Raw genomic sequence first — 12684 nt, forward strand, 5'->3', positions numbered from 1 at the left:
CCGTAGGAAACGCGGTCATCAGACGAGGGAACACCCCAGGTCACAGATTGAACATGACTTAATGGTCACCGTAGTGTTGCATGGTTTCCTGACATATAACCCAGAGCTGATCACATGGCTACAGCCAGCCCTGTGTCTGGTGGCACTGTATTCAGCGATGTTTCTGTAAACAGTAGATTTATGGGTAAATATGTCAGATGCATTAGCCCTATGTGTGAGGATGCTATACTCCATTACGAGTCTGTAGCATAGAAGATTTGCCTGTAAATATTACTCCATTATGCTTCTGTAAACAGAAGATTTGCAGGTAAACATTTCAGATGCGTCAGCCTAGCATATACAGCAGACGGACTAGTTGTTGGTACCATCGTGCGTGATCAGAGATAGAGGACTGGATACCTCTTTGAACACTACAAGTCGGTTTGCCCTGGTCCCACGGTCGTCTGTTGGAGACGGAAGAGGCAGCGCGCCATCTATCAGGCCACGTTTCCCCACCTCACCTTCATCCCACGACGTTCCAGACACATCCCCAATGTTTACTGACTTCCTCTATCTCTCCCAGAAGTCCTCTTGTCACTTTTTTCCGGGGCTATATTTCCTCTGCCCTCATCTTGTACAGTGTAAGGCCTTACCCGTGTCTCCTTCCGTCCTTCCTAGATCTGAATCAAATGTGATTTCAGTGTCTTTTCATAGACAGTCAAGGCCCCTGGGCAGAATGGTTTGTTGAGGAGTCTTTCTGCCTGGGACAGAGAGATAAATTTGAGCAGTTCGTAGGCGTCCACAGGGGCAGTCTCCCCCCCCCCCCCCCGATTGCCAAGCGAAAGACAGAATATATAACAGAAGGAAATAGATGAATAGCGAAAGAAAGAAATATATAACTATGACAGAAAGAAATAGATGAATAGCGAAAGAAATATATAACTATAACAGAAGGAAATAGCTGAATAGCGAAAGAAAGAAATATATAACTATAACAGAAGGAAATAGATGAATAGCGAAAGAAAGAAATATATAACTATAACAGGAGGAAATAGATGAATAGCGAAAGAAAGAAATATATAACTATAACAGAAGGAAATAGATGAATAGCTTAAGAAAGAAATATATAACTATAACAGGAGGAAATAGATGAATAGCGAAAGAAAGAAATATATAACTATAACAGAAGGAAATAGATCCATAGTACATATTTCTCATTCATTATTCAGTAGACATTAACATTTCAGAGTTGTTCCTTCGCATTTCGTATCAAATGTCCTCTCCATCGATAAAAGTCGCCTGATTTGTGCTCCTTTCTGAAACATCTCGCGCGGGCGTCAAGAGCGGCGCTTCCCGGTGCCGGATGGTTAAAGGTCTGAGGTTAGTTGTCCGATGCAAGACTGTCGAACACAACTGTTAGACCCGGGGGACACTTCCAGGATAAACTTATCAGCGGTTGGTTCGACATTGCCCGGTGGTTTCCACTTACATTCGATATTAGCACGAGAATGGAGGGGGGCGTGGGGTGGGTTGGGGAGGCTGGGTTCCTCCTCCGGCACTATATGTCAACGGTTTCAAATTTCAGTGTAGTTCTCCAGGTATCACTATTATTTTTTGATACTTTTTTTTTACGGTTTCGCCACGATGTGGTTTCTGAATTTACACGGAATTGGAATTCAAAGTTGGGTTTTACAATCGTATATTTCATTAATATGACACTCTACCTCTGGCGCCATTAATGTGTGGCAGATATGTGTGCGCAGTATGTAGTCATTTCTACACTACCCAGTAAGGGATCGAGGAGGTCTTCTAAGCCCTGGATTAAGGTTTATCGCACTTATATCTCCTCCTGTTTATGTCATGACGGGTTTGGTAATAAGGTAGCGGGGAAACTGGAGTGCGTTGCCCTCGCCAGCGGGTGACGGCGAGGCTGGAGGAGTGATGGCTCTCCTGACGTTCGCGGCGCGTGGGCAGCACCGGCGGCGACACCGGGAACAGGCGTCTGCTTTATCGCAATATTGGCAGCGATGGTTCCACCTCCTCCCTCACCCCTGCGAGAGTCAGGCGCGAGGAATGATACTGTAGCGCACGGTCCCTGGAGCTGAGTGAAGGAGTGGAGGCAGGATCTTGCGTTCTGAGTGAAGGGTGGGAGAATAATGCGGCCGATTTGGAAATGTCCTCCGCCGTCGACAAAAGGAGAAATGAATGATACTTCGGTGATGAGGGAATGGCACACACACACACACACACACACACACACACACACACACACACACACACACACACACACACACGCACTTGTAACAACCTTCGTTCAAACAGGTTTGATTTTTTTGTAACTCAAAAAAAAAATCGAAATTTTCCTCCCCTCATCGTCGGAGGGCAAGCTTCCAATGTGTCTCTACCGTCGAGAAATCTCGGAGACTTAAAAATCATGGGAGAGAGTCTCCAGGCTTGTAAAGAGACCTCTCCCAGGCCGTAAAATTCCCCAAGGGTGACTTCGCAGACTTGTGAGTGTAGCCGATAAAGTTGAGAACCTCTGCAAGAATAAACCTAAGAGGATTCAGACGGTGAAACAGTATTGGTGGGGAAAAGGGGTATCTGATCCCTCTTCTCAGTGGTAAGATATAACATAAGATCAACACTTTATAGTCATAATGAGGCTTTAGATATCTGGGGTAAAGGTAGGAGAGACTTCCAGTCTCAGAATCAGAGGGTTCGAACCTCTATGTCATGGTAGGAAACGACAGAACAATAGAGATATATTCAGGCCTTCATATTCTCCGTTATGTTAAACAGCTTTCTGAGTTGGCTATACGTTCTGAATATATTCAGGAAAAGTCCTTTTACTAATACTAAGGATTTAGATAACACAGAACAAGAGTCGAAGGATTTGTATAGCATGCAGCAAGAGTGGAAGGATTTATATAGCACACAGCAAGTGTGGAAGGATTTATATAGTACACAGAAGTGTGGAAGGATTTATATAGTTCACAGCAAGTGTGGAAGGATTTATATAGTACACAGCAAGTGTGGAAGGGTTTATATAGTTCACAGCAGGTGTGGAAGGATTTATATAGTACACAGCAGGTGTGGAAAGATTTATATAACACACAGCAAGTGTGGAAACTTTTATATAGTACACAGCAAGCGTGGAAGGAACGAGACATCATAACATTTTAATAAAGTTGCGGTTCGAACCCCAGACTTTAACCTCTTTATCTTGAAGTTTATAATAGGGTCTGGGAAGGCCAGCAGGGAAACAGCATTAGAGAGCAGGAAGCTTCGCTCCAATGTCCCATGTAGGCCAAAGGCATAACTTCCAGGAATTTCCAGTATATTGCGCCGGGAATTATTGTGCCCTCCTTAATGTCCGCTGGAATGAAATTAGCGACCGCTTAAAAAAGGGGCCACGGAGATGTTTCAAGCGCGTGGATGGGGCGAAAACACTCGGTGACTGGTGGTGGTGGGTGTGTGTGTGTGTGTGTGTGTGTAGGGAGGGGTGGGGGCGATACTGACTTCGTCCGTGGTTGCGTTAGGGGTTTGGGGCACGTCAGGCAACACATAACCCTTGATAATTGGTCGTGGTACACTGAACGTTTGGTGTGGTATATGGGTGTGTGTGTGTGTGTGTGTGTGTGTGTGTGTGTGTGTGTGTGTGTGTGCGTGTGTGTGTATGTGTGTGTGTGTGTGTGTGTGTGTGTGTGGGTACGGCGTGTGTCTCACGGTGTTGAGGCTGCATCAGCCCCCAACTTAGACAAAACGATTCTTGAGGATTAGGATTTCTTATAATGCATCAGCCCAGTCACCTCTGTTGCTAGGTTCTGTGTGTATAATCCAGTTCTTCACAGTAGCTGAGGTACGATTTTAAACCTATTGGTTCATCTTGGAATTCCCATGATGCAAGTTGTTGAGAAAAGTTCATGGTTTCCTTTGTACTGGGACTCGAGAAAGCCATATAGGCTCTATTCCTTGGCGACTGACAGACAAGAGAGGAACAGCATATGTGTCAGTGTATAGGTAATAACATCTGTAATCTAGACTGTGCTTGTGTCTCTCTCTTCAGTGGTAAGAGAGAGAAAGAGAGAAAAAAGAGAGAGGACGTCTATCCGTCTTGCTTTCGCAGTGGAAATCATTCTGTAATGCTCCAGTCTCCCTGCAGGAGAACGGCTGCTCAAAACACCCACATCAAGAGAAATTCCGTAGTTTGATAGGTTCATTTACCGCCCCAGTTGCCGCAATGTACCCTGGCGGGCTGCGACACAGAGAGAGACCAGGTGATTCGACTATCAGGTACTATGGCGGGTACTGTTGTGAGACGGTGGCAGCGTATGGCGAAAGTGGCTTCGTAAAACGTCCCTCACACGCACCGTCTTATTGGCTTTATTGCCGCCACTTTGTCTTGGATCTGGCCAATGATGGTGTTGTCTGAGTCTCAAGAAGTTACAAGCGGGAAAAAATGGCTCGGAGAAATTTGACAGCGTCTTATTGTGCAACATTCTGTTGAATAGTCGACACGTCTGAATGAAATTCCAATTAGATTTGATCGGTTTGTGTCGTCACTCGACGCATTTTAGTTCTGTGTACTTTTATCGAGAAATAAACGGAGAGGAGACCACAAAATATAGGAGACACTTTCACAAAGAGTTAAACTTAATAGTGCATATGTCGAATATCGGGCCCGCCCGCGCGAGGGCGAAGCGTCTTTACTGATACAAGACTCCGCCGCTGAAGGTAACATACAGCGCGGCCTACTGGTGGTGCGCGACGCCCATGATTATAACGCTATGCCGAGTGACAGCTTCGTGAGGGGATAAACCGATCATCAGAGAGACCACCTCCTCTCGTAGGTAAAGACGGGCCGTTGGATACGGCGGGAATAGCGGCACGGCAGGATGTTAGGATGTCTCGCCTCCCCTTCCAGCAGCTCCGGGCGAGGTGTATCGTCGTATTTCATCTGGGAGTTGAGGGAGGGGAGAATTTAACCAGCGCTGCCGTTATCGTCAGCGGTAAGCGACTCCCTCACCACAGGATCCTGCCATATTGGAGACAGGTTGCCTCCCTCAAACCAGTCATTGGACGGTGAATCCTCCTACCCGACCAGTGACAAGGACGGTGAACCTTCCTACCCGTCCAGTGACAAGGACGGTGAACCTCCCCTCTCCAACCTCCTTAATGGCACGTCTCCCTCCAGGGACTGCGGTAGGCAATACAGTAGGACGTTCTCATTCATCTTAAATTCACAACTGCATAATGTTGCAGGGTTATGGATTAATCTCGCCCCTCCCTCGGCATGGAGTTGGTATCCTGTCTCATCACAGTGATCAGGAGGAGGGAGGGAGGGAGGGAGGGAGCTCCTGCTGTTGCTGCTGCCGTCGGTACCTGTGGCTCAGCCCGGGCCACACCATCATCAGGGTGTCTACGGATCCTGTTTTTGGCGCCTGCATACATCTGACGTTTCCTCTTGCATGATATTACGACGGTAGATGGATCGGCCGGTGTCAGTCCCCGCAGCCGACCCATCTCTCATCGTAATATCATGCAGGAAGAAGAAGAGAGCCCCACCTCCCCACCCTTCCATATATACTATATATACGGCTTCACAGAACAGGATCAGTGAACACCTTAATTTCGTCCCGGTCCAGCTCAGTCTGGGGCCCCGTATGTACATATTGCGGCCACAGTGATGCCGCCTCGCCCCACGTTTGAGAAGTGGCCATTAACTCCGCCTACTGTAAATAGTTCACTCATTATGTAACTTGTTACGTAATGCTGTCACTATGTCACTGCTCTTTTGGCACACTCTGTACAGAGGGCCTCTCCTGCGCCACCGCCCGTAGGATGGCTAGTGGTGTACAATGAACTGGATGGGTAGGAGTGCGCAAGAACCTCACAGGTCTTAATCGTGGAAATGAAGAATGATTTAGATCGATTAGTACGGTCAACTGGCCGTTGCGTCATGCTAAATAAAACTATACAACTGGCAATTACACCATGACAAAACTATTAAAAGTGTCAAGAGCGTGTAGTCTGGTAGGTCATCCTACACGGGAGGCGTTTGTCAGTGTGAGTCTGGGTGTTGGCAATTCCATCGTCGTACGTCGGGTTTTTCGAATCCAGAACTTCGCGTCTGACCCGAGCGTTCATGATTTTGGTCGGCATGAAGTTGAATGGAGCGAAGCCATGGCGTAGTACGTAACTCGGGTCGTGTTAGCATATTCCCTACAGGTTGAAGTGTTTTACAAGTTTTCTAGTTTTTTTTTGTTTTTTTTAAAGTTTTGCGAGACTGGACGTAACGAGAGGCTGGTGGTCTAGACAGTGCACAGTAATTTTCGGATGCTTGTATTAACGTAGGCAGAGGGAAGTGAAGATTCGACAACTAAGTTCGTTTTTTTTTTTTTTAAATCGTATTTCTAGTAACGGTTTCCCCTGGTGATGGGACGCTGTTGGCAGGTGATGGGACGCTGTTGGCAGTGTCGTACGTCGGCAAAACACAGTCCACACACGAAAACAAGTTTCTGTGAAGTGTTTCGAAAAGTTTCGATCAAAGTTTTGTTTTTTTTTTTTCTTGGCTGATTAGGCGCATGTTTAATGCAATGTTTGCCATTGCATGTAAGTTTTACGCGATGAACAGTAAGCGACTGACCCCAGAAGAAAGATATGCGGGCAGGAGTGAGAGAGACTCGTTAGCCTTGTTTAGTGTGTGTGTGTGTGTGTGTGTGTGTGTGTGTGTGTGCGCGTGTGTGTGTGTGTGTGTGTGTGTGTGAAGGGAGGGGAGGGGGTTTTATTGGCTCCCCCTGCTAATGCTAATGGACCGGCGGCACAGGAGCCTCCACCATGGAACTCCTGTCTTTGGCCATGAGTGCACGTGTGTAGGGCGCGTGCGATGAGCGGTCTCTCCGTGTCTCGCCAAGTGGTGGAGAGGAGCCATGAGCGAGATCAGGGGTCTCTCTCTCTCTCTCTCTCTCTCTCTCTCTCTCTCTCTCTCTCTCTCTCTCTCACGTAAATATCTTCAAGAGGTGCGATTTAAAGATAGCAATCTTATTTTGCATTTTAAACGCTCTGGTTGACTGGCGTTATTCCCATGAAACATTATGATTGGTCAGGGGAAGATTCCTAAAATACCCTGTGATTGGTCAGTTCAAGTAAACGTCACTGGACAATGCTATTCCTCAATGTGTTCATTGGTTGAAGACAATAGGTCGTTACCCTAGAGGCTGTGATTGGCTGAGAACATATGGTTATTTCCACAAAAAGGTTGCGATTGGTTGGACCTTAAATCAGTGCCCCCAAAAGCGTTGATTGGTTGATCACCTTACGTCACATCCACAACAGTCGTTATGTCTTTGCTACCCCCAAAATGCCGTGATTGGTTGATGACATAACCTCTTTGGTTGACGGCATCACGTGATTAGCACTGAAGTGCATGATTGTGGTTTATCTGCTTGACGAGTGTGACTATGGCGTCTGTGTGTGTGGAATGACTCATCTCTACGTCTCTCTCTCTCTTTTTTTTTCTTTCTTTCACTTCCCGTCTTGTGACCAGGGTTGGAAACCAGCTCAAGTGAGACAACTTAACCTTAAATCCAGTTATCCTTGATGGCCTCTTCCAGGAAGTGGCTGGCTGGATAGAGAGATTCCAGGCCGGAAACCTAAACGACAATTATAGATATACGGAAATAGTATTTCACATTGTGTTCACGGGGACAACTAGAGTAGTTTTAGAATTAGAGTAAGTAAGCCTATTTAGAATCACAGGGAGTACGCATGTTTAGAATTAGAGACAGTACGCATATCTGGAATTAGAGGGAGCACGCATATTTAGAATTAGAGGGAGTACGCATATTTAGAATTAGAGGGAGTACGCATATTTAGAATTAGTGGGAATACGCATATTTAGGATTCCCTCTGGCGTTTTCGATCACAGAAGAAGGCATGGTACCAGGCTGAGGTCTTCGCCTGGGGGGAATCCGTCTATAGCTATCCTCGCTTAAAAGTCCCCAGTTGTTTCGGTCAGAACTGCAGACGTCCTCTGTGGAATAGCGACACGATTCAGGAAATTGGTCTTAGAATAGTTTAATGATAAAGAAACAAGACCTTGACGAAGAAGGACGGACGAGAGAGAGAAGGAGAATTCCACAACGTCGCTTTAAGGGGAAGGAAAAATCAAATCTACTTTCATAATCAAAAGTATTTTCTTTTTTGAAGTGAAGGCTCGTTTTCTATAAATGTCGCTAACAGCAAACGTATGAATTTAGTAAAAAAAAAAAGGCAAATGGTGAAGTGTATCGTAATTTGGAGAAGAGAATAAGGCGTGTGACTGGAATGACCTCAGAAGTTACGGTTGCTAGATACTGCAGGCTCTTTGGAATATATATATATATATATATATATATATATATATATATATATATATATATATATATATATATATATATATATATATTCTTTCTTTCTTTTTCTTTCATAATCGCCATTTCCCGCATTAGGGAGGTAGCGTTAAGAACAGAGGACTGAGCCTTCGAGGAAATATCCTCACTTGGCCGCTTTCTCTGTTCCTTCTTTTGGAAAATTAAACATGAGAGGGGAGGGTTTCCAGCCCCCCGCTCTCTTCCCTTTAGTCGCCTTCTACGACACGCAGGGAATACATGGGAAGTATTCTTTCTCCCCTATTCCCAGGGATAATATATATATATATATATATATATATATATATATATATATATATATATATATATATATATATATATATATGTATATATATATATATATATATATATATATATATATATATATATATATATATATATATATATATATATGGTCTTTTTTAATGAGTAAATCACGTATGACGTACACTTTCGTAAAACATGAGATTGATCGTTATCCATATAAGAGAAAGTAATCAAAACGTGACCATATTTTCTTTTCTTTCTGGAGGTGAGGGTTGTGCGCTGTCCAAGACGTGGTCATCGCAAAATTGGAGGAAAATTAATGGTAGTGTTTAGTTTGTGGCGGTGGGGTGGGCTTGAGAGGGAGGGGGGGGGAGGAGGAGGTCATCATGGTAATGGGCGCCTCGCAGTAAAATCCTCTCCTGTCGTATGTCAGTGGCCATTGCGTCCCGACCCTACTGCGTCTTGCGCGTCACACGGACGCAAAAGCAGAACTGCTACACAAAATGCCTGCAGTTGCTTCCATTGCTGGGGGTGGGGGGGGTTGGTTGGCACCATACACTGCAATGGCAAGCATTTTACTCTCATTTTATCGACGGGGAAATTAGATACTATTTTATTTGAAGCCGCGAACAACCTCAAAATTCCGTGTGGGTCACTGACGCGAGACTCGCCAAATCTCGAAATTCGCGAAGCGATAAATAAGAAGTGCGGAGGGTTGCATAAGTGGAGATTGGGGGGGGGGGGGGGCAAGAGTTAGGCATTAGGCGTCGCCGCAGAAGAGGTTGCATGCGCGGACGTGGCGAGTCTCACCTTGGGTAAACCCGGCAGCTCCTTTCGATGTCGGACGGCGGTTGAGAGAGAGAGAGAGAGAGAGAGAGAGAGAGAGAGAGAGAGAGAGAGAGAGAGAGAGAGAGAGAGAGAGAGTCCCCCCTCCCCCCCCTTCTCCACTCTCCTCCGGGGGCCGAGGAAAACGACCGGGGCCCATCCGCAGGACCACGACAAACCACGACGTCTGGACGACCGGACCGTCGACACACACACACACACACACACACACACACACACACACACACACACACACCAACCGACCGACCGACCGACGGAGCGGGCGGCCGGCTGCGGCTCAGTAGTGGCGCGGACACCGACGCGCGAGCACGGTCAGTGATCTTGTCTCCCGGTGCTGGCTGGCCTCCGCTCTCGAGGGCTTCTCCTTCATTGCCGTCTTTCGCGCTCGCTCACTTTCTCAGTTTTTGTTTTTCGCTTTTTTTGGAAACGATCGGTCGAAGTTTTGATTATATATATATATATATATGACCTGTGGATTATTATAAAAGAGGAAACAAACTGGAACAGTGTTTTGTCATTAATTTTTTTTTTAAGTTTTGTGTTTTTATATATAAATATCTCTTGGGACGTATTTTTTTTTTTTTTTCGTTGGCTTACCGCGTGTCGTGGACATTGAGGCAGGGAGTCGGAGGGAACTTTGAGTATTCTGGTAAGTTTATTTTACTGCTTATGCTGTGATTTACACGCGCTTCGTAATGCATGGAAAGGGTCATGCCTTGGCATCCCATTTACATGGTTATCACCCTTGTAAATATCTTACGTTTATTGCTGTGTCAACCCCGTATTGTGAAGGGTGTAAATATGAACTGTACTAAAGCTAACTTTATTATCTGTGTGATATGTTTAGCTTGACGCATATGTCCGTGCCTCTGCATTCATTATTTTATCGTATGTTTAGCTTGATATATATATATTTAAGTGTCTCTGTTTTTATCTTTTGTCGCTTTAGTTTTTTATTTTTAGCCTAAGTGGAATAATTTCGAGTGATGGAATTTCATGCTCTCAGGATAACAAGAGGTAATCTAAATCCAAAGGCCGTATAGGGTTTCGTAGAATGATAGCTTTTATGATATTACATCTTAATAGTTTACTGCAAGCCTGAATTTCAAGATGAGCTTTAGTTCAAGAAGCTTTGGCTTAATCTTTGAGATAAGCTTTTAGTCAAAGAAGCACTGGTTGGTGACGGTTGTTTTAAAAACGGGTCATTACACTTTGGACGTACTGATGTGGTTTAGTCATGACGATCGTGTAAGCTGTCCGACATCAAGTCGGTGGTGAGTTTATTATAGGTGAAGGTGCCGTGGGCTGATGATGATTCAGCTCATTGACGATAAAGTCGTGTTGTCGTGGTTTTGGTGTCGACTTATCATCCGGAGTGGGTAAAGTGTCCGGCGGGTTGAGAGGATAAAAAAAAAAAAAAAGATGTGGTGTTGTAATGGTGTGAAACATGGCCGGCTGTGAAGCCCCCTTTTCATACCCACGTCGCTTTGCTGCAGAGCTGAGTTCTAGAACCTTGGGAGCCTGTCTGGTGTAAGGCTTTCACCGAAGCCCATGCATTCGGGAGGAAAATTTGGCGAAAACCATTTCTTTTTTATTAGGGTTGACAGATGGAGCCTCATTCGTAGGCGGGAGTTGACGCGTGGGGATTGAGGTTGAGTGCAGGGAGGAAGGGTTCCTGGGCCAGTCAGCACGTGGACGCCGAACGAGCGGTGTGGCCAGATCAGTTGAACTGGGTCCTCCATCGCCGGCCGCCTCTCGTCCCCAATTCTCACCATAGGCTACGATTTTTTTCCTCTCTCTCTCTGTCTCTCTCTCTCTCTCTCTCTCTCTCTCTCTCTCTCTCTCTCTCTCTCTCTCTCTCTCTCTCTCAGATCTATAATGCTTCTTGCCATTATGCTAGGCAACTGGCGTTTAGTATAGTGGAAAAAAAAAAGATGATGGGGAAGGTATGGGATCTAAGAATGTTGATAGAAGTCATGAAGTACTGGTTGCTAACCAAGAAGACTTGTTTGAGGAAGGTCTTACGGCGCAGGGATCAAGGAAAAGAATGGAAAAACGGCGTACTTAGGGTTAGATTTGTCCATGTGGTAAAATACGTGATGTTGGTTGGTAAGTAAGTGAGACATTTAGGTCGAATATGCACTGAAGTGATATTCAAAGGAGGTTTGAAACTGTTGTCAAGTCGGCTGACCCGCTTAACTTCTTGGCTTTTAGAAGTGCTAGCCCCCATAGCTGATCCTGTTTTGTTTACCATCGATACAACACGGAACGTAACGGGAGGGAGACACGGAACGTAACGGGAGGGAGAGCTAGATGGAGAGAGAGAGAGAGAGAGAGAGAGAGAGAGAGAGAGAGAGAGAGAGAGAGAGAGAGAGAGAGAGAGAGAGAAGTGAGTGAGATCACAGTGTTGCGGGTGGGGGGGGGGGGGGCGACTCTGGGGAGCTGGGTGGCATGTGCAGACGAGTCTGTCTGCAGGTTTTGCACGCGCGTGCCGTGTTGTGTAAGTGGCAAACGACGTCAGACTGAGTTAATTAGTTTCTCCTTTCACATAACGACCTTCGCAGTGGTTATGATGCAGCTGGGACGGGGGTAAGAGGGGGGGGGGGGGGGGCTGTCGTCGTGTTCGCTCCCGTGTGCGTTCCCAGAGGCAAGGATGCACCTGTCGTCCCGTCACTGGGAAGGTTTGGTTCATCTGTTCTGGATCTTATTTGCCCTCCCGTCCTTAAGACCGGATTGCCGCGCTTAAGACCTGGCGGGTTGGTCTTGATCTGTCCCCCTAAGACCCGGTTATATCCTTCTGTGGTAAGACCAGGTTATCCTGTCACCCCGAGACTTGGATATCCATCCCTCCGTCCTAAGACCAAGTTATTTTACGATAAAGGTTATCTTTTCGTCCTAAGACCAGTGTATTCTCACGTAAGATCGGGTCTTCCGTCCTAAGACCCCGCCCTATCCCCTATCCTCAAGACCTGGTTATCTTCCTGCTTCAAGATCCGGTTCACCTTCCGTCCTAAGACCAGATTATCTTACCGTCCAGATACTTCATTTATCATGTCGGTCCTAAGGTCCGTTCATCCTCCAACCCTAAGTCTCGGGGTATCCTTCCGTCCTGAGACCAGATTATCCTAGCTTTTATAAGACTAGGTTATCCTGGCGTCTCAGATATCCTAGCTTTTATAAGACC

At 46.0% G+C, this 12684-nt stretch overlaps 1 protein-coding gene across 10 annotated transcripts in view; it reads left to right on the forward strand.

Annotated features, from left to right (window-relative positions):
- Positions 1 to 9691: 9691 nt before the first annotated feature.
- nolo (no long nerve cord) overlaps positions 9692 to 12684 on the forward strand; it is a 372128-nt gene continuing 369135 nt past the window's right edge. For 9 of the 10 annotated variants that reach the window (XM_071690856.1, XM_071690859.1, XM_071690862.1 and 6 more), the window contains exon 1: positions 9692 to 9811. The gene's annotated coding sequence lies outside the window, so the exon portion shown is untranslated. The other variant, XM_071690858.1, reaches the window with a different exon arrangement.

This window comes from Panulirus ornatus, chromosome 49, assembly GCF_036320965.1.
Source record: "Panulirus ornatus isolate Po-2019 chromosome 49, ASM3632096v1, whole genome shotgun sequence".
Classification (NCBI taxonomy): Eukaryota; Metazoa; Arthropoda; class Malacostraca; order Decapoda; family Palinuridae; genus Panulirus; species Panulirus ornatus.